We start from the raw sequence: 21,354 nt of genomic DNA, 5'->3' as shown, positions 1-21,354 counted from the left end.
AGGATGCTCTAATGTCTCCCTTCACCCATTCTCACTGTAGAGGAGGAGATGGAAGATACCTTTTCCTCTCAAAGAGCCCTTAAGAGAATTGTTCATGAAGTTGAGAGATGCTCAGTCTTCCCCCTCTACTAGTTTGGAGACTGGTTATTGTCACATCTCTTCTTTATCCTGGACCAGCAGAGTGCTCTGTATTCCAGGACAAGGAAAGGGGCCAGCAGAGAGAAATACCAAACATCATACCAAAGTCATATCCAAATGCCTAGATGAGGGAAAGAGCACCACAGTAGCTCACATTGCACCCCCCAAGAGAGACTGTCAGCTGACCCCTTGTGGAAGAGGTCAAGTAGCTGCAAGATATGCCTCCAGGAACTGGGCAGCAGGGAGGCACCTCAAGAACCCTAACCAGCCCTGACTGGTTTGGCTCAGTGGATAGAGCGTTGGCCTGCAGACTGAAAGGTCCCAGGTTCGATTCCGGCCAAGGGCATGTATCTTGGTTGCGGGCACATCCCCAGTAGGAGGTGTGCAGGAGGCAGCTGATCGGTGTTTCTCTCATCAATGTTTCTAACTCTCTATCCTTCTCCCTTCCTCTCTGTAAAAAATCAATAAAATATATTTTTTTAAAAAAGAACCCTCACCAATGAGGGAGCCAGAACTTGGAGTCGCTTCTGTATACAGAGCATCAAAAATCTGACAGGGTTAACTAGAGAAGCAGCACCCTAAAGAAAGAAAATTACAATCTTCCGAAAGGGAACCATGCAAGATATCTACTTCCCCATTCCTCCTCCTGCCCTAACATCAGAAGAGAAGCACCAGAAAGGAGAGGAAAGGGTGCAAAGAGTGGAGTACTTAACCCTCTACCCTCCCTCCATCCCACCCAATCCCAAGATTGTATAGTTATATGGGGAGAAAAATCATGCCTAAAGGGATTTATATTAAAGATTAATCTTGTTGGGGGGCAGGAGGTAGGGGGGTAAGAGATCAACTAAAGGACTTGTATGCATGCATATAAGCATAACCAATGGACATAAGACACTGGGTGATAGGGGAGGCTAGGGGACTGTCTAGGGCGGGGGGATAAAATGGATACATATGTAATACCCTTTGTAATACTTTAAGCAATAAAAAAAAAAAGATTAATCTTGTTGGCAGTGATGTTAAGTGGCTCCTGTTCTAATATCTAATCTTTAAATTATGAATAAAATAGAAGTTATTAAAATCCACCCATCATTTCTAAATTAGAAAGCTGTTGGATATTCACATATCTACCAAGGTACAAATACATTTGGAAACAATGGCTGGGATCCCAGACAGACGCTCTGGCAAGAAGACTGAGCCTATAAATATCAGATGTAGTGTGTCATACAAAACCAAATAGCAGTTTTGAAGCATCATGATGTTTGTTTGTTTTTCCTAAGCAGATCCAGCAGTTGATCTTGGGCTATTTTCATAGCATCTCAAACAAAATTATTTTATTTGGCATTTCCGAGTGTTACATTACTGAATTATAGGTTAGATCATCCCAGTGACAGAATGCTATGTAAAATTTGCAGCGAGGTACATTCATGTATATATATCATTCCAATATGCATAGATGTGTGTGCAAGAGATAAATACAGAGATTGGCCATTTGCCATTGTTATTGGGAGGAAAGGCATGCACACTGAGAGTTTTAACAAATTACAAATGCCAGGGAGAAAATAATATGGCTGTGTTTGAAAAGATCATGCTATTTACTTGACAGGCTCTGCCAGGGCAGAGTTACAGCTGTGGCCCTGCTTTGCAGATCATTTAAACAGGCTTTTCTTTATGTCACTGACACATTAGTCACATCCACAGAGCTTTGCCATCAGTAAATAATAATTATTGTGTGTGTGTGAGAAGATAGCCTATGAGCCTCTCCCATGTTAATAACACCACAAATAAATCGATAGAAACACACACATTTATTAAATGGCTTGTTTATTTTTCCACTTGATTAACATCATGAGACGTGTTAAATAAAAAAGAATTATAATTTAAAAAATTATGAACAGTGATGTCTGTGTGTATAAAAATTAGGATTGTCTTTTTATTTATTTTTTAAAATTTATCTTTATTGTTGAAAGTATTACAGATATCTCCTTTGTTTTCCCCATTGAGGACTGTCCTTTTAATGTGTTTTTTTGATTCTCTATTTTTTTATCTTTATATATTCTCTGTAGTTGAACATTTCTCATTCCTTCTGTCTTGTTACCTTTGTATCCATCTACCTCAGGAAACATGGGGTGGTGTAGAGTCAGATAGCCTGGTTTTGAGCGTCACTACTTCCTAGCTGTGTCTGTTGAAGATTCACTTCCTTCATTTGCAATAATACCTACCTACCTCCCCAACAGTTCTGTGCAGATGAAAGGAAATCATGAACATAAAGGTAAGCTATGTAAACTGTGAAACATCATACGAAAGTCATATCCAAAGGCCCATCTCTCCCAGGTTAGTCTCTAATGGAGACTGTGAACTATCGAGTAACTAACCATGGAAATAAGCATGGAAATGAATCATGGTAGGGCTCAGGGGAAACATATATTACTTAAAACTCTCTTCGATTTTTCCTTATTTTAGCTTTTATGGAGCATGATGAGGGCTTCTGATCATGTTTGTTCCAGTGAAAATTCCTGTGGTTGTTATTGTAGCTGTTGTCCTAGTGATATCAGAAATGTTAGAAGCAAATCACAGGCAACTAAGAGAAGGGGAGAACATATGTAGGTGTGGCTGGAACATAATAAACATTATCGAATTCACACATATGAATGTACCCAGTAGCCTCATCTTATGTTAGTCTTTGGAAATTTAAGAGAGAAATGGCGTGGCATCTGCCTCGAGGCTTTGTTTATCTGCTCTGATCCGGCACTGTGCACTACAGAAGTAGGGGGGACAGCAAAACCCAGATTGAATTTCGGAAGCCTTCCCAAACGTCGCATAAGGCATTAATAGGGGGTTTTGTGGCGAAATGATCTCTTGACTTTTTGCAGTAGGTGAGTAGAATTTCAAATTGCTTTGTTTATAAGAAGTTAGTTGGGATTTTCTTTCTTTCTTTTGTACTTAAGTAAAAGGAACACTGATCCTTTAAAAGCTTTTGGGAGGGGCACAAGTTTTTATTTAACCGGCTGTCACTGAGGTGGGAGACTGGTTCAGAATTGAATGGTACGGCGCTATTGCATGCTTTCATAGGTGTCTGTCAGAAGTTTTCAAGCCTGAAAACTCCGAGGTGAGAGGTATCATTCCCGAGTGGCAAGCAGTGAGCCCCGCAAAAGGCCAACATAGGGCAAAGTATAGGCAATGTATAGAGATGGAGGGTAGAAGGGAGGAGGCTGGAGGGAGAATGGCTCCTTTCCTACTCATGGGTGGATTTTCACTTGGTGTTAAACTTCTGTGTTGACCAAAATACTTCTTTAACTCAGTAAGAAGAAGCCTGTGATTTTTAGGAAAAAGAAATGTTTCAAATTCTGAGTACACAGACCTGTATTGAACAATGCATTAGTGCTGTTTGGTTTGGGTGTTTTTGTATATATTATACAGGCTTGGATTACAATAATTCCTCCCATTTGTATAAGATTTTGCAGTTTTTAAAGCACTTTATGCTCTTAATCCTCACAATAAACATGAATAGAAGGGTACAGATGGCTCCTGACAATAGGTTCACTTTAGACCACTGCTATTATGACCTTTATTATTGTAAATAGACTCTCTTCAGTATTGGCCAAATATCGCCATTGTGACTGCCTAGGTTACAAGATAGCTGAAGCTGCTCTTATATTGATTGGTGCTAGGAGTAAAGTAGAAAAACTTTTGATTTTATGAATGCAGGTATAGATGAAGCAAATCCATATGCATCTGAACTAGTCAACGCTCTTGCCAAAGCATTGTCCATTTATATTGAAAAATAGCTATCCCAAGACATCAAAGGAAGAAGTTTTTATTGCAAGCAAAAGCTCATTGGGTTGCTTTTAGAATACAGTTGGCAAAACATTAACTGTTAAGGGCATAATCAAATAATTTGCCCACAAAGTCTGCTAAAGATGAAGGATACTATGTACTGTGCATATTTAATGATGATAAAATCAGCAGCAGAGATGAGGAGATGCAGGCAGAGGAGAAAAGGAAGAGAGCACAGCAATAAGAAAAACTTTAACTTTCAAAATAATTTCTACCCACTGGATCTGCAATGATAGGTTTTAGGCAGATGGCCCTAATTTTGATCACAGTTTGAAGGTCCTTAGAGCAATGAAACATTTACTTGTGTCAGAGAGATTTATCAGAAAAATATCTTTAGTTAGAACCTCTTTGCACTGGTATTTTAAGAAGCCTCAGCCAGTTGATAAAAGAAGAATTCTCCAAGATGATTATTTAAAACATTGACATTTTCTTTACAAGCTTAGCTCATTGGAAAAACATGTATTTGTCTTTTCACGATCGATTTTGATATTTTAGAGTATAAAATGGGTCTTCCAGAACACTTCCTTCATTTATAACCTTATAGACAATAGAGGTTTAATTTATGCAAGTTCAATTTGTGAACAATATCTAGGAATAAATTATATTATAAATAACTATTATATTAGGCCCAGTTTATAAATGAGAAACAGACCACAAAGCAGTAAATTACTTGCTGACTTTCCCAAAAAAGGCAGATGGGGTCACATAATGGCAGATTGCTAGGCTGACATTTAATGATGCTTCCCTTTATCTCCCTTACCTGAGCAACATGTTTTTCACAGGCCATCAAGCAGATACACACGTAACATGTGAAGGACTCCAATCTTAATATCGTGGCAGCATCAAGTAAATTTGCTGATGGGCATATTATATGTTATCAAATATTACCAACAGATAAATTCAATGAAAATTTATCAGAGAAAACCAAGATGGCGGCATAGGTAAACACCGGAGTTAGCTGCCTTGAACAACCACTTCACAAATACAACTAAAAGACCGAATGGACATCACCCAGAACCACAGGAAGACTGGCTGAGGGGAAATTCTTCAACTAGAAGGAAAGAGTACAGCATACGAGACTCAGAGGAAGTGCAGTGCGGAAAATACAAAGGTGCGGAGGTACGCGCGGAGTGGGCTGGTAGCTGAGGGCGCGGTTGTCATTTTCAATCGGGAGGGAGTCTCAGATTCTGAGCTCCAGTTCTGGGTGAGTCTCTAGGGACCCAGACTCAATTGGGAGAAGCGGGACTGTCTGGCATCAGTCGGAACGCGAGGGCAGCTTTCTCTCCGAGGTTTGCAGCTGTTGCTGGGACACTGAGAGGCAGAGCCTCTGGGGACAGGACTGAGAGCAGCCATAACTGCTCCCTCCACCCACTCTATTGATCCCGTGCGACCCGCCCTGCCCAAGCCCTGCACAGAGCCATTTGCCATATAGCCTCAGGCAAAAGCTAGATTAGCACCTCCCTAGAGGACAGAAATTTTCCCACTGCAGACACAGCTGATTCTCACAGCCAGTTGGCCTGGAGGTCAAATCCCCCTAGTATTAACTACAACAATCAAGGCTTAACTACAACAAGACTGCGCACAAAGACCACTAGGGGGTGCACCAAGAAAGCATAAAAAATGCGGAGACAAAGAAACAGGACAAAACTGTCAATGGAGGATATTGAGTTCAGAACCACACTTTTAACGTCTCTCAAGAACTGTCTAGAAGCCGCCGATAAAGTTACTGAGATCTACAAGAAATCTAATGAGACCCTCGATGTTATGATAAAGAACCAACTAGAAATTAAGCACACACGGACTGAAATAATGAATATTATACAGACTCCCAACAGCAGACCAGAAGAGCGCAAGAATCAAGGCAAAGATTTGAAATGCGAAGAAGCAAAAAACACCCAACCAGAAAAGCAAAATGAAAAAAGAATCCGAAAATATGAAGATAGTGTAAGGAGCCTCTGGGACAGCTTCAAGCGTACCAACATCAGAATTATAGGGGTGCCAGAAGATGAGAGAGACCAAGATATTGAAAACCTATTTGAAGAAATAATGACAGAAAACTTCCCCTACCTGGTGAAAGAAATAGACTTACAAGTCCAGAAAGTGCAGAGGACCCCAAACAAAAGGAATCCAAAGAGGACCACACCAAGACACATCATAATTAAAATGCCAAGAGCAAAAGACAAAGAGAGAATCTTAAAAGCAGCAAGAGAAAGAAACTCAGTTACCTACAAGGGAATACCCATACGACTGTCAGCTGATTTCTCAACAGAAACTTTGCAAGCCAGAAGGGAGTGGCAAGAAATATTCAAAGTGATGAATGCCAAGAACCTACAACCAAGATTACTTTATCCAGCAAAGCTATCATTCAGAATTGAAGGTCAGATAAAGGGCTTCACAGATACGGAAAAGCTAAAGGAGTTCATCACCACCAAACCAGTATTATATGAAATGCTGAAAGGTATCCTTTAAGAAGAGGAAGAAGAAGAAAAAGGTAAAGATACTAATTATGAACAACAAATATGCATCTATCAACAAGTGAATCTAAGAATCAAGTGAATAAATAATCTGATGAACAGAATGAACTGGTGATTATAATAGAATCAGGGACATAGAAAGGGAATGGACTCACTATTCTTGGGGGGGGGGAGAGGGGTGTGGGAGATGTGGGAAGAGACTGGACAAAAATTGTGCACCTAGGGATGAGGACAGTGGGGGGGGTAAGGGCAGAGGGTGGGGTGGGAACTGGGTGGAGGGGAACTATGGGGGGGGGGGGGGAAAGAGGAACAAATGTAATAATCTGAACAATAAAGATTTACTAAAAAAAAAAAGCGAAAAAAAAGAAAATTTATCAGATAAAAACAATTTAATGCAAAAGAAGAAGGCAGTTATCTACCGATATCATCTTTGAAATAGACAAGTAAGCATGTTATTGTTTCAATGGAAAACATGCCCTCCTTCAAACTGAATCTAGTCTATCTACCTGGAACTACCCTTGCCTTTCTTTTTCAGAAATTCATTATTTTCATTGTTCCATGCTCTCTCCTACCTACCTTCAACCTCTTTCTCTGCCTAGCTGCTTATTATGAGCCTAAACAGTCTAACAGGCTCACGTCTCTCTCATCTTAAAGCCAAACATCCTAAAAGAGTTCCCCATATTAACTCTCTTCATATTCTCACTTCTCCCCAAACTCACTTATAACCTAGCTTCAGCCTCAACATGCTTTTAGAATTGTTTTCTCACCAAGTCACAGATGACCTCTATTTGCTAAATCTGGCGGTTACTTCTCTATACTTTTTTTGACTTCTCAGTAGCATTTAATACTTCTGACCACTCTCTGTTTCTTGAATCTTCCCCTTCCCTGGGTTTTCACGGCTGCAAACTCTCTTGGTCCTTCTCCTGTCTCTGGTCTCCTGTTTCTCAGTCTTCTTGTTTCTTCCTCTGCCTGTGCCTAAAGCTCCTCAAGTTTCCTTCATGGACCCCCTTCTGTTCTCACTGAATGATTCTCAGTTTGGATTTCCCTCCCTCAGGCAGAGCCTGAAAATAAAGGATTAGATGCATGAAGTTTATTTTGGGAAGATAATCCAGGAAGCAGGAGTGATGGAGCAGGAATACTAAGAGACAGAAGGAGGGAAAGACAGTAAAGGATGTATTACTGAGCTGGTAATCGTTGTGGACATAGACTGGTTTTCACTGTCTAGGTGACACAGAATTGCCTCTCTACAGCAGGGTGGAGAACGTCCCGCCCTCGGGCCATATACGGCCCAGGAAATCATTTGGTCTGGCGCTGCCAAGGCATTAGGGGTGAGTTAATTAAACATTTGACCAAATATAGCAGGCTAATTTTTAAGTTGATAATTTTGTAAAGCCCTTGAATGCTATTATAAATATCCAAAATGGCCCTTGGCAGAAAAAAAGGCTCCCCACCCTTGCTCTAAAGGAAGGGAGGCTGGAGCATTATCCACCAGCTTCCATTGGTTGAAGATTGTCTCCAAGAAATGGTAATTTGGGGCACGTCTGGCCTGTACCTTTGCCAGTTTTAATGAACTTCCCCAGGTGTGGAGAAAGTTGTGAGGCAGAAAAGTAGAGGTAGGATGCTGTCAGAATACAGGAACCTGTTCCCCACAGCTGCATGGAAATGACAGATGAGCCAACAGGGCAGAAACTAGGGCACAAAAAGCACTGCTCCACAACATTCTAAACTGAGCTGACTCCCCAGTGGCTGACCCACTTTCTGTACCCCTTTCTGAGAGACGGGCTCCGCCATCCTCTCAGGAGCCAAAACCAGTCACTGAGCAGCTTGCTGATACTCTTTTTTTTTCATAACATCCTATATATTTTTCAAATTCATCTGATTTTTGTTCATCCACATCCTCACTGTCTTGGCTTAGCTATTTGTGAGCTCTCACTTGGTTTCCTGCAACAACCTCCTAATTTATATTCTTGCCCTATTTATATGTTACCCTTATTGCAGCCAGAATAATCTTTTAAAGCACTCATTGGATTATGTTGCTCTCATACTCAAAACTTCTCAATGGCTCTTTCTTCATCTCTAAAAAAATCAATAAAAACATATTTTTAAAAAATTGACTGGGGCCCTAACCGGTTTGGCTCAGTGGATAGAGCGTCGGCCTGCGGACTCAAGGATCCTGGGTTTGATTCCGGTCAAGGGCATGTACCTTGGTTGCGGGCACATCCCCAGTAGGGAGTGTGCAGGAGGCAGCTGATTGATGTTTTTAACTCTCTATCCCTCTCCCTTCCTCTCTGTAAAAAATCAATAAAATATATTTTTAAAAAAATTGATTGGGGAGAGAGAGCATGTAGACGAAGGAGAGAGGAAGACCCAGGAAAGAAACCTTGAGAACAACTCTTAACCCTCAGGGAGAGGCAGAGGGACTTTCATTTCTGGCAACATGACAGACTAGATATCCTGAACAATCCTCTCACTGAAAGCAACTTAAACTAGTTGACAAAGTTGAAATGCATTTTATGGTAGTAGCAAAAATAAGGAATACTTTGCTGGGCCAGTGTGACTCAGTGGTTGAGTGCTGACCTATGAATCCAGCGGTCACGGTTCAATTCCTAGTCAGAGCAAATGCTTGGGTAACAGGCTCAGTCCCCAGTGTGGGGTGTGCAGGAGGCAGCCGATCAATGATTCTCTCTCATCATTGACATTTTTATCTCTCTCTCTCCCTTTCCCTTCCTCTCTGAAATAAATAAAAATATATTTAAAAAAAAATAAGGAATACTTATTAGAGGCCAGGACTAAATGCAAGGGGGAACCCAGGAAATAAGCAAAACCTGAGAGGAGAGGCTTTTGCCTTGAGGGCATTTGTCAAATGAGTGAATGTCTTCAAAGTGAGAAGTGGACCCCTCTGCCTCTGCTTAAAGCTGGGTCCCCAAAAGACTACCCCCTTTTTATAGGATGAATTACAAATAAACCTACCATTTTCCCTCCACCTCCAGAAAATTGCAAGGAAAATTGTCTGCCTTGGGAACTGACTCTAAATGGAGGGAGAGAAGAAATATGCCCCCTGAGAATTTGCACATAATCGGCATTCATACAGGCTTGCAGCCCCAGTTCACACCACACCTGGCAGTCCAAAAACGCTCAAGTCAAGCATTAAGGGTAAAGTAAACCTGTACGTGTAGTTCCTGGGCGCATAGCAGAAACAAATGCAAATCTGTCCTGGAGGTACCGTCTTCAACACAGGCCTCAAAGGGTTTTCATCAATAAACGCTAAAGAAATACGAGGTCATGGTCAAAATCACCAAATAGAAAAGGAAATAATATACCATAAGCAAGGGCCAGCAGAAGCAACAAACAACAGAATTAGATCGCAAAACATTAGCTATTAAAATTCTAGATATAGGCCTTAGCTTGTTTGGCTCAAGGATAGAGTGTCAGCCTGCGGACTGAGGGGTCCCGGGTTCGATTCCAGCCAAGGGCACATGCCTGGGTTGCAGGCTCGATCCCCAGTGGGGGGCGTGCAGGAGGCAGCCAATCAATGATTCTCTCTCATCATTGATGTTTCTCTCTCCCCCTCTCCTTTCCTCTCTAAAATCAATAAAAAATATATTTAAAAAAATTACTAGACATAGAATATAAACTAAGTATGTTAAATATATGTTAAGAAATAAGAGAATAAAAAAAAGAAATAAGAGAATAGATTGACAATATGCATAAACCATGACCCAGCATTTTTGAAAAAGACTCGAAAGAACCACTAGAAGTTTAAAATATAAATTCAAAATTAAAAACACAATGGTGGATTTTTATTTTATTTCATTTTCAGAGAGGAAGGGAGAGAGAGAGATAGAAACATCAATGATGAGAGAAAATCATTGATTGGCTGCCTCCTGCTGCCCTACTGGGGATTGAGCCTGAAACCGGGGATATGCCCTTGACCAGAATCTAATTCGGGACCTTTCAGTCCTTAGGCTGATGCTCTATCCACTGAGCTAAACCAGCTAGGGCACAATGGGTGGATTGATAGCAGAATAATCACAGCTGGGGAACAGATTAGGAAAGAGAGATCTAAAAAAATTTTCTTTTACATAATGTATCCCAAAGATGCAGAAAATATGAAAGAGAGATTATAAATTATGGAGATATTGTAAGAAATATAACAATACCTAATTGGAATTCCAGGAAGACAGTAGAGGCCAGAAGGAATAAAAGCAATAATTGAAGACATAATGGCTGAGAATTCCCAAGAAATGACAAACTATAGATTCAAAAAGCCCAACAATCCCAATATTGTTAAGTAAAAGGAAATTTACACCTAGAAACATTCTCATTACATGCTGAGGTATAAAAAAAATATCAAATAATATGATAAAGAAAAAATTTAAAAGCAGCCAGAGAAAGAAAAGGCATTACTTTCATCAGGACAACAATTAGACTTTGTATCAACTATGGAAGTCAGAAAAAATTTAAAATCTTCAGTATGCTGAAAGAAAATTTCTGTTGACCTAAATTTGTATATTTTAAGAACAATGGAAAAATCAGACATCTTCAAACAAGCAAACAAAAACAGAATTTGCCACCACCAATAGACCCTCACTAAAGGAAATTCTAAAGCTCTCTAGGTAGGAAGAAAGTGAGCACATGGGAGGTTAGAGATGAATAAAGAATGAGGAGTAAGAAAAGTGCTAAATATGTGGTTAACTGCAAATAAATATTGGCTAAAAACAACTCAGTAGTATTATCTTAAGAGGTTAAAAAAACTAGCTAGAAATGAAATACATAGCCATCTATAATAATAAAAACATACTATGCTAATTAGACCAGACATCCTCCCAGATGTCCCTCCGGATGACCTTCCAGATGAAGCCGGGGCTGCAAGGGAAGCCCGGGCCCCGGGTGCCAGAGGGAAGCTGGTGCCGGTAGCCAGGGGAAGGGAGACCTACTCTTGCATGAATTTCATGCATCAGGCCTCTAGTCTATATATAACATGTAAGTTGGGAGGGGAATAATCAGAGTTAAATGTTCTGTTCTTTTTATTGTTTGGGAGAATGGTAAAGATATTAAGTATCCAAGTTAAAATTTTTAGCATAACCATCTTAAGGGTGTGTAGCTTTTTAACTAAAAAGGAAAAAGTGGAAAACAAAAAATAATCAATACAACAGTAGATGAAAACAGAGAAAAAAGAAATATTGAAGGTTCAAACATATAAAAAGCACAAAATAAGATGGTAGAAATACAAATATATCAGGAATTAGAATTAGCAAAAATAGACTAAGTGCCCAACTTATAAGGCAAAAATTTACAGGTGTGTGTGTGTGCATACATATATATTCTGTTTTGAAGAATTCAGCTATATTCTGTTTAAGTCACATTTAAAACATAAGGATTCAGACAAATTGAGAATAAGAGTGTGAAAAAATTTATACCATGCAGACACTAATCAAAAGAAAGTTGGTATTGCTATATTAGTTCCGGACAAAATAGTCCTGAAGACAGAAAGCTTTAAAAAAAAATCATTTCATAGGGATAAAAGATTCAGTTCTCTAGGAAGAGGTAAGAGTTCTCTAAACTTATAACTAGTTAGATCAAGCTGGCAAAATCAATAGGGAGACAGAAGATCAGGACAACACAATTAATAAGCTGGCTTTAATTGAATAAGTAGATAGAACACTGCACCTAACAACTACAGAATACACATTCGTTTCAACCAACATGGAGTATTTTTTGAAAATTAACCACATGCTGAGCTATAAATCAAATATCAACAATTTTCAAAAAACTGAAATCAATAACAAAAGGATGACTAGAAAAAGACCATATGTAGAAAATTAATATACCCTTTACTAAATAACCTGTGGGTCAAAGAAAAAATTATGATGAAAATTAGAAAATACTTAGAATATGTGAAACAAAAATACTATAATCAAGAAGTATTCAATGCAAATAAAGCAACAACTAGTGAGAAATTTCATCCTTAGATACTTTTATTAGGAAAGATGGAAGGCTAGCAATTAATAAGCTAAGAACTTAAAAAAATAATGAAATAAAGAATAAAAAGTGGGAATAATAAAGATAACAGCAGCAATCAATGAAGTAGAAAAAATGCAAAAGAGGATTAAAAAGACCTATAATTCTTTCTTTGAAAAGCCTTTTGCAGATCAATATTAGAACAAAAGAGATTGTAACTACAGTTGATGCTGACAATTAAATGGTTAATAAGGAGAATTACAAACAACTTCAAGACTGTGAACTGGAAAATATAGAGAAATGGATAAATTCCTACAAAAATATAACTTAACAAAACTTCTTTAAGGAGAAAAAGAAAATAATTCCAAAAAATTAAAGAAAAGAAATCAGTTGTTTAAAATTATCTCACAAGGTAAAAATTAAGACCAGACCATTTTTTGTTGTGTTTATTTTACTTTAAATTGTTTTATTGTAATAATTTTCAATCATGCAAAAATGTAGGTCTTCCTCTTCTGTGCTTACTGCTATTGCAATGTCCACCATAGTCTCTACAATTCATTTATTTGCCTGTTTCTGACACTAAAGCTAGATTATAAGCTCTTGAGCAAGAAACTGAATTGAACATCTTCTAAGTGCTTCATAGACTATACTACCTATTAAGAAAATGACCAATTTGCCTCATCTGCTTCAGCAAAGAATAAATTTTTATAGTACAATTATGTTGAGTTAACTGAGTCAACAATATGCTAAACATAAGCAAAATTAGATGTAGCCTCTTTCCAATGGCCATAGCTCCTAAATGTAACCATTATTACATATATTCTTTTCCTCAATTCCTTTTTAATGATATAGCCATTGAAAGAAAAGAATACTTTTATCTAATTGAGATTGTTCTGTGCTTCCCCATCATATAGTCATTAAGATACTCAGCATTTTATTCATACTTCAAGTTTTTCCCACAGCAAAATAAACAACATTTATAAACATGAAAGTGTTTCTATTTTCTCCCGAGAAATCTAGGGGAAATGACCTCTTGCTGGCTTTAAGGCTAAGGCGTCCACTGGTACATTAAGTGTCTGTGGCCCTCTGATAATAGTGTGTGCCATGGCCTTGCCCAGTGTATTGTGTGAGCCCTTGACTAGACTTTCTTCTCAACTACTTCAAACTGTACCTCATCTGCCCAAGAGACATTTCATTGTGTGGTTTTCTATTGACAAATGTCTTTCTTGCACTTTTCTCAATGCCGCTCTGTCTGAAGCAAGTCGGTTCCTTTTGGCAGAAAACACTATTCATGAGAAAAATTTCCTAATGAAAAGAATCCCAGACTTCAGTGCTGAGTGCTAGCAACATAAGGAAAAGCACAACTGCATGAGGATTAGAACTTTATATGTGTGATTGACTTCAGGCTCCAACCAAAGCAAAGATGGCATCAAGGCAAATCCTCTTATGCTTTAACCTGCTCTGAACCACCCCTCAGATGTCAAGGTTCATGGTAAAATGCGTTTAATCTATTCCCTGAAGTACTTTGAGCCTCTAAATCTTTGAAAGAGTATTTTACTCTCTCATTCCAGGTTTGAAAAAGCATCATCAGGAAAGCTGAAATAGGGTTACTTGATAGTCTCATGTTAGATTCCTTATTTCTCTAGATAAGCACCTTCTCCTACTGGGCACTTCTTAGAAGATTTTAAAAACAAAAGGCTCAGGTGATATGAATGTTTCTGCCTATTTGCAGTAGGATTGGTTGGATCAATAGTTTTCAAACTAAGTTCTGAGCATCCTCATGGGTCCTTGGAAATCCCTCAGGATCAAGAGGGATGAATAAATGAGTATCCTTACCCAAGTTCCAATATGAGCAGCCTGTTTTTGTCCATTTTATATAAATTGGGCTCTAACACATATTCACTTGAAGAGAAGAAAGGGTTTCAGTGCTTAAAAATTGTGTTTTTTTTTTTTAAATAAACAGAACTAGAATACCGTTTTCTTTATTCAGTAGTTAGCCTACACTGCGTGTCATTAAAGTAGGGTTAGAACACTGATATCACTGCTAGTTCAAAGCAGTGACACCTTTATTTTCTTATTTATTCTACAAATATTGAACTTTTCCTATGTACTAGGCACTGTGCTAAGTGCTAGGATATAATATAGGCATGGTACCTGCCCTCATAGGCTGTGTGGTCTAGTGGAAAGATAGTTAAATAGGTAATTACCGTGCATTGTAATAACTAGTTGTGTGTGGTGAGGGAAGGGAGTCAAGAAAGACTTCTGAGTCTTAGGAAAGTAGGAGTGTTCAGGAAACGGGACTAATATATGTAAAAGCCTGTGGGTGGGAGAGACCATGGATCTCTTGAAGAACTGAAAAAAAAGAAAAAGAAAAAAAAAGGAAGTATTAAGTCTGGAGAGTAGAGTGCAAATTAGAGGAGCCTTGAAAGCTATCTAAAGGAGCATGTACTTTAAGAGCCCTGGGCAAACCATCACATTGCTGTTTTTAAAAGCTCACTCTGGCTGTAGGGTGGAGAATGGAATGAAGAGGAGCAGAGAGGAGAACCAGAGAAGACTGTTAGAGTGTTCCAAGTGAGAGCTCCCTTGGGTTAAGTGAGCAGAGTGCAGATGGAAGGGTGTGGCCAGATTCCAGAGATAATACGGGTTTAGATTCTAGTTATATGATGACTGATGGAATGGGTGTTGGGTACGCAAGAGAGCGTGTCAAGGATGCTGTTCAGTTTTCTGGCTCAGGCAACTGAGTGGTTAATGGAGTCATTCATGGAGCTAGGGAACTTAGGGGAGAGGATCAAGTTTAGAGGGAAGGTGATGAGGTTCATTTTGGACCTGCTGAGTCAGCGATCCCTGTGGGCCATCTTTGTGTCGATGTTAAATAAGCAGTGGATGTTTGGGCCTGTAGGTTAGGACACAGTCTGGGCTAGAGATGTAGTTGTGGGTCTCATCAGGGAAGAGGTGGTGATCAATGTCTTGAGAGTGGGATGAATGACAGCTTCTGGAGAGAGTGAGTAGGCTATAAAAGAAATTGAAGGACAAAGAGAAGGAAAACAGAAGGTGGTGTCATAGAAGCCAAGAGAAGAGAGCGGTTCAAGGAGGGGTGAGTAAGCAGTGGTGTTAAATGTTGCAGAGGTCACAGTCTGAAAAGTGTCTTCAAAATGTAGGTCTGCATTCTGTCAGTGACAATATTCAAAAGCTGTTTGCGATTGCCTTTGATCTAATCGATATGTTTTCTGTACTAGTGCAGGAACAAACCTCATGTGTAACTGAACAAAATTATCCAGGAAACGGCACCTTTAATTTTCAGTAAGCTGCTACATCATGAGGAGTTTTTGTAGATATCTGAAGAGGTTTAAAAACCAAACAGCTAATTATTGAAAAATCTCTCCCCACAAATATGTAGGCAAGCAGCTAAAGCTCTCTAATGTGATTTTCCTAAAAACCCAAAGCAGGAGTTTTATACAGTTTGCTCTTTAGTGTAGTATAATGTTAGTGTTCTGTAAAATGTAATAAATATAACTTGGAGATAAACCACTAGAATAGGTGGGACACCTCCACACACTAAAAAACTTTGCAAAGTCATGTTAACCCACAATTACATTTCTCTCAGTCTTACTTTCACCCTCTACCCAGCTCCCCTTACCTTCTATCCCCTTCCCACCTGTAACTTGTAACTTTATGGGAGCTATGATTGCTGGTAAATATGTTGAATTTGGGATTCTTCACAGAATGGAATAGTGTTTTCCACGAGGTAAGTGGTTCTTTGCAGATATTCACCACTCTATGAACCACATGGCTGGAAGGAAACGTATCTAGCCTAACTTCCTCCTTGTATAGTCAAAGCAATTAGGGTAGGAAGAAATGAAGTAACTTGAGCAATGACACTTCAGGCACTGAATAGGCCTCTGAAGTAGGTCCACATACAGCCTGTACTGTATGTATAACAATAATGCTTCTTGGAGATGACAGAGAGAAGTAAAATATGTTCTGTCCTACTTTATACAAGACTGAATCTGTTCATGTCAAGTTGTTAAACGATTCAGATATAAAATAAAAAGGTTTACTGTAGTATGTTTGAGAGGCATTGTGAGACCCAGTCCACAAATGTGAATTCTCTTGTATTTTCTGTTTCAATGCACTTCGTGCAAAAATTTATTTCCAAAGAGATTGAGACATGCACACGGATATATTCTGTGTTAATCTATGTAGCCTGAATCTTGGTCCAGGGCACTTTATACTACAACACTCAAACTCACCCACCATCCCTCTCCCAATAGTACCAATATTTTGATCTTCCAATGGGATACCAGAGATTCATGTGGCTGCTTGGATAGGGTTTGCAACGGGACAGGGAGAGACTGAGCCAGGAGATGCTAAGTCCAGCTGTCATTTAGCCAGTTTGGTGTAAGAAAAGAATGGCTTTCTATGCATAGATCCAATTCTGAGCTACCAAAGAGCTTAAAGGGATGATACAGGAGGTAGCTCTCTGAATATTGGAAGTCCCAAACCCATGGAAGGTGATGGAGTATAAGGAAAGACACCAGACTGTGGAGTCAATGGACTTAGCTTAGAATCCTGGCTATGCTTCTTAGTAGAAATGACACTTCTCAAATTTATTTTCGATTCTCTAAGCCCTCAGTTTTTTCATCTGTAAAATGTGGTGGTGAAGATGCAATGAAATAATATGTGATTTTTTAAAAAATAGCAGTAAATTATGTAAGTTTTAGTTTCTCTTTTCTTCACCTTAAATTCCTTAGGTTCCTTCCATCTCAGGCCCCTGCTCTTTGCATCCCCACCAAATGGCTCTGCTAAAGAAAGACTCAGGCTTTTGCTGAACTACTCCTGAAGAAAAGCATCTTGAAATTTGGACCTACAGTTTCAGAAGTTTACATGGTAAGCCAACACGATTGTGTTTTTTCTTTTTAGTTTTATTTTGACATAACTGACATATAACATGGCATGAGTTTAAAATGTACAACACACTTATTCGATCACCTTTTTGATGATAGTCATTCTTACATATGTGAGTTAATACTACATTGTGATTTTTATTTGCATTTCTCTAATTATTAATGTTGGCCAACACTATGGTGACAAAGGGAAAATTATTTCTTTGTGACAAAGAAAAATGACTTGTAATTTATAATATCCCATTCATTTCAAAGAAAATTCTTCATTTGCTGAACAGAGTGATGGGTAGGAGGCTGCAAGGTTAAGAGAGTTTACTAACTTGTTTTGCATTAGATAAAAAAAATTATTTTGTAGGCGATAGAGGAGGAGGGCAGAGCTAAGGGACAATGCAGTGAGATCCAGCACCAAGGGAAACCTGGAACCTATATGTGGACAAGATTCAAGAGTGAAGAAGTGGCTGAGGGGAACTTTCTGGGGAGACCCAAGTTGTTTAATAGGAGTTTCTATTAAAGTGTGCCATGTGGTGCTTGATATAATCCTTTAATGCACCACTCCATGAAATCTACAATAAAACCCATGTTTCTTGTTAGTGTCTTCTGGGAGTTGAATTTGATCTTGTTCAGAAATGTAGAACTGTTGAGCCCTACTTCGTGGTGTCTGTGAACTCAGGACAGGGCTGGGAGGCCCAGGCATATCGGGGTCACATTACTTATAAATATCAGTATCCTCAGCTGAAGATATACATTCTTTTTTAAAACAGAATAAATAAATAAACACCTGGAAACTGCCATCATTGGGCTCAGAATAATATAGCTTGGCTCTGAAGGATGAAGGTAGAGTTTCATCTGACAAAAGTACACAAAGTTCAGATTTTGGCTTAACCTAGAACTTCCCTATGTACCTCACAAAATTGTTATAGAGTTTACACTCCAAAAATTTCCAACTTGAACAATGTCACTCATCCAGACCATGTATTCAATGCTGCAACATTTGTGTGAAAAGTCAAAGAGTAAAACAGTACTTGGAAAATCCTAAGGCAGAGACTTTCAGTTGACGGAGCACTCCTTCCACGCCCAGAAACTCAGCAGCAGCAGCCTTCCCAGCTCATCTGTGAGGTAATGGGATAATGGGTTAGGTTTTCAGAGTTCCCAGCAGAGCTTGTCGTCACATTAGGCTCCATAGCTCTACCTCCCCACACTTGTCTTTGTTTTTGTTTGTTTGTTTTTTGTTTGTTTGTTTTACAATAGTACAGGACCTATTAGGAAGCAAGAAGTAGCTTTTAAGAAAAAGGTCACAAAAACTCATACCTTGAAAAAACGGATAAGAGTGGAAATTGGATATGGAGAAAGATGACCGAGTCCAGGGGAGAGACTCTGGGAAGCTTTTAACATTTGAGAGCAGTGCGCAGTGTACGGCTTGGCAATAATGGTTACTCAAATGAATAAAGCTGCAGGAATTTGTTGTGGGAGCTTAATTGCTTCAAGCCTTTGGTGCCACTTTCAGAACAGCTACCAATTTTAATTGGAAAATTGATTCTACAGAATGACTGGCAGGTACAGATGAGTGGACGGTGCTCTGCTGCAGGAGAGCACACAGATATCTCTGAATGGGCTGCAGTGAGTCACCACGTAAGCCAGCTCTAAGAACTGAGCGTCCCATGTAGAGGAAAGCATAAGGTTAAGAATCAGATGGCCAAGCGAAAACCCAGGCTCTACTGAAGCCTATCAAGTAGTAGGTCGCTCAGTCCTTCTGAGCCCCAATACCCTTTCCTATGGAACGCGCCATGATGCGTCACCAGATAGTTATAAGCTTCAATGGATATAAAATGTACATTCATTTTTTTCTTAATTACAAAAGTAATGCATGTTCAATGCAAGAAACTTGGAGAACGGCAACTGATCCATGTTTCTCTCTCACACATCAATGCTCCTCTCGCTATCTCTCTTCCTTTCTCTAAAAACAACAACAAATCAATAAAAACATATCCTCAGGTGAGGATTAAAAAGAAAAAAAAAAGATAAAGGAAAATAAAAAAGTATTCAGAATTTTACCAACCAAGGACAAGAGATAGTATTTCAATATGTCTTCAATTTTTTAATATGTGTGTGTGTGTGTCAATAATCTTCTTCTACATGTTTAGGAAAGCATTTTTAGAACTGTAAAGGGCCATTCAAATATCAGTAGTTATTATTAAAACATGAATGAGTATATATGTTCTTTTCTTCCTCAACATACCCAAAAACCCAAGCACCCAAAAAAGCCATTCTGCATCATTCTATTGGCAATTCTCTAAACAAAAGTTATGATGATTAGAATCATTTTTGTCTATCTTTTCTTATTTCTCTTTTGGTATTTTCTGTCTAACAACTAGGAAGACAAAAGTTACCAAATGAGATTATGTGGTGGCATTTTAAAGCTGTAAATGCCTTTGATTTATTCTCTTCAAATTTGTTTTGGCAATGATGCCTGGGTTCTGTTGAGACAGGCTACATGTATGTGTGCCATGGTGTTTTCCATTAACATAGTTTAAAAAATAATTATCCAGAAACCTGGACCTACTGCCCCCTTGTTTTCCATGTCCAAGTTCTTTTCCTCTTGTGAAGAATACATATGCACACAACTAAAAATAAATCGCAAGTCTGATTTAGAAAATCTTAAAAAATGATGACTGGGCGAGTTAATTTGTTGTAAGGATGTTTTGCCCATTTTCCCTACTTCATTTGACCTGGATTGAGATTTAGAGATGCGGATCCTTGTTTTGACTCTTACTATTCATGTATCATGGACAAGCCCACACTTTCCTCAACCTTGGTTTTTTCATCTGTAGAATGTCAGGAGTAGAATAGGTCATCGCTAAAAGTCTAAGATTTTCCAGGTCATGTTCGGAGAGTCAGGTGACACTCTGAAGGCGCACCAGAGATAATGTAGACAGATATGCCCTGGAACAGCTCTAGCCAGTTACTGAAATATTAAAATCTTCTGTATCACTTATTAACATCCCTGTTTGAGCTTCAAAGTGCCCTCTTTTCCTAATTCCTCCCCATTTAACTTCCCTGGCCCCTCCTCCTGGACCCCAGACTCCTCCAATTCCAGCAGCTAAGCAGCTTCCAGCTGACATCCATTCTGATTGGTTAGAGCCCGATTCCATCCAGTTTTCAAATATTTTGAATATCACCCCTGGACATAAGGAGCTCCTTTGCATCCCTACTGCACAGTGCACGCCAGCTCATGACAGAGGCCAAATCATTATCCCTGTGGCCAATTCTTCTGAAGTTCACAACATTGCAGACTATGTTTAATATTGGCTATTTTACATGTAGAAAGTGAAAACCTTAACTGAACTTTGTAAGTTGTATCAACCTAGGTATAATTTAAAGTAGTCGATACACTTATTTTTCTACATGTGTTCAGTTGTTTTTACTGTTTTAAAAAGTAAAGTGAAATTTTTAAAAATTTAGTTTTAGACATCAGTATAGCAGGACATAAATATATTACTTTTTTCTTTTTAAAAATATTTTTATTGATTTCAGAGAGGAAGGAAGAAGAAGAGAGAGAGAGAAACATCAATGATGAGAGAGAATCATTGACTGGCTGCCTCCACACAGGGATCAAGCCCCTCAGCCACTGGAAACCACTAATGTACTGTCTGTGTCCATGGACTTGCTTAGTCTAAAAACTTCATATAAATGGAATCATACAATATCTGGTCTTTTGTGACTGGCTTCTTTCACTTAACATATTGTTTTCAAGGGCATGAGTGCATTCTCTCTCTCTCTCTCTTTTAATCCTCATCTGAGGATATTTTTCCATTGATTTTTAGAGAGAGAGGGAGAGGGAAAGGCAGAGAGAAACATTGATGTGAGAGAAACACATCGATTGGATACCTTCTGCATGAGCCCCGACCAGGGTCTGGGCTGGGGAGGAGCCTGCAATCAAGGTATATGCCCTTGACCAGAATCGAACCAGGGACCCTTTGATCCACAGCCTGATGCTCTATCCACTGAGCCAAAACAGCTAGGGCGGAATGAGTGTATTCTTAATG

General features: G+C 39.0%; 1 long non-coding RNA gene across 1 annotated transcript in view; it reads left to right on the top strand.

The window, feature by feature from the left end:
* Positions 1-17,289, top strand: part of LOC132213314 (uncharacterized) — a 69,608-nt gene extending 52,319 nt beyond the window's left edge. The window contains exon 3 of the long non-coding RNA XR_009447946.1: positions 17,159-17,289. This is a non-coding gene — a long non-coding RNA (uncharacterized LOC132213314). The remainder of the gene's footprint in view (positions 1-17,158) is intronic.
* The last annotated feature ends 4,065 nt before the right edge of the window (positions 17,290-21,354 follow it).

This window comes from Myotis daubentonii, chromosome 12 (assembly GCF_963259705.1).
Source record: "Myotis daubentonii chromosome 12, mMyoDau2.1, whole genome shotgun sequence".
Lineage (NCBI taxonomy): Eukaryota > Metazoa > Chordata > Mammalia > Chiroptera > Vespertilionidae > Myotis > Myotis daubentonii.
Note: the sequence above shows the minus strand (reverse complement) of the source record. Positions and strands in the feature narration are given on the sequence as shown.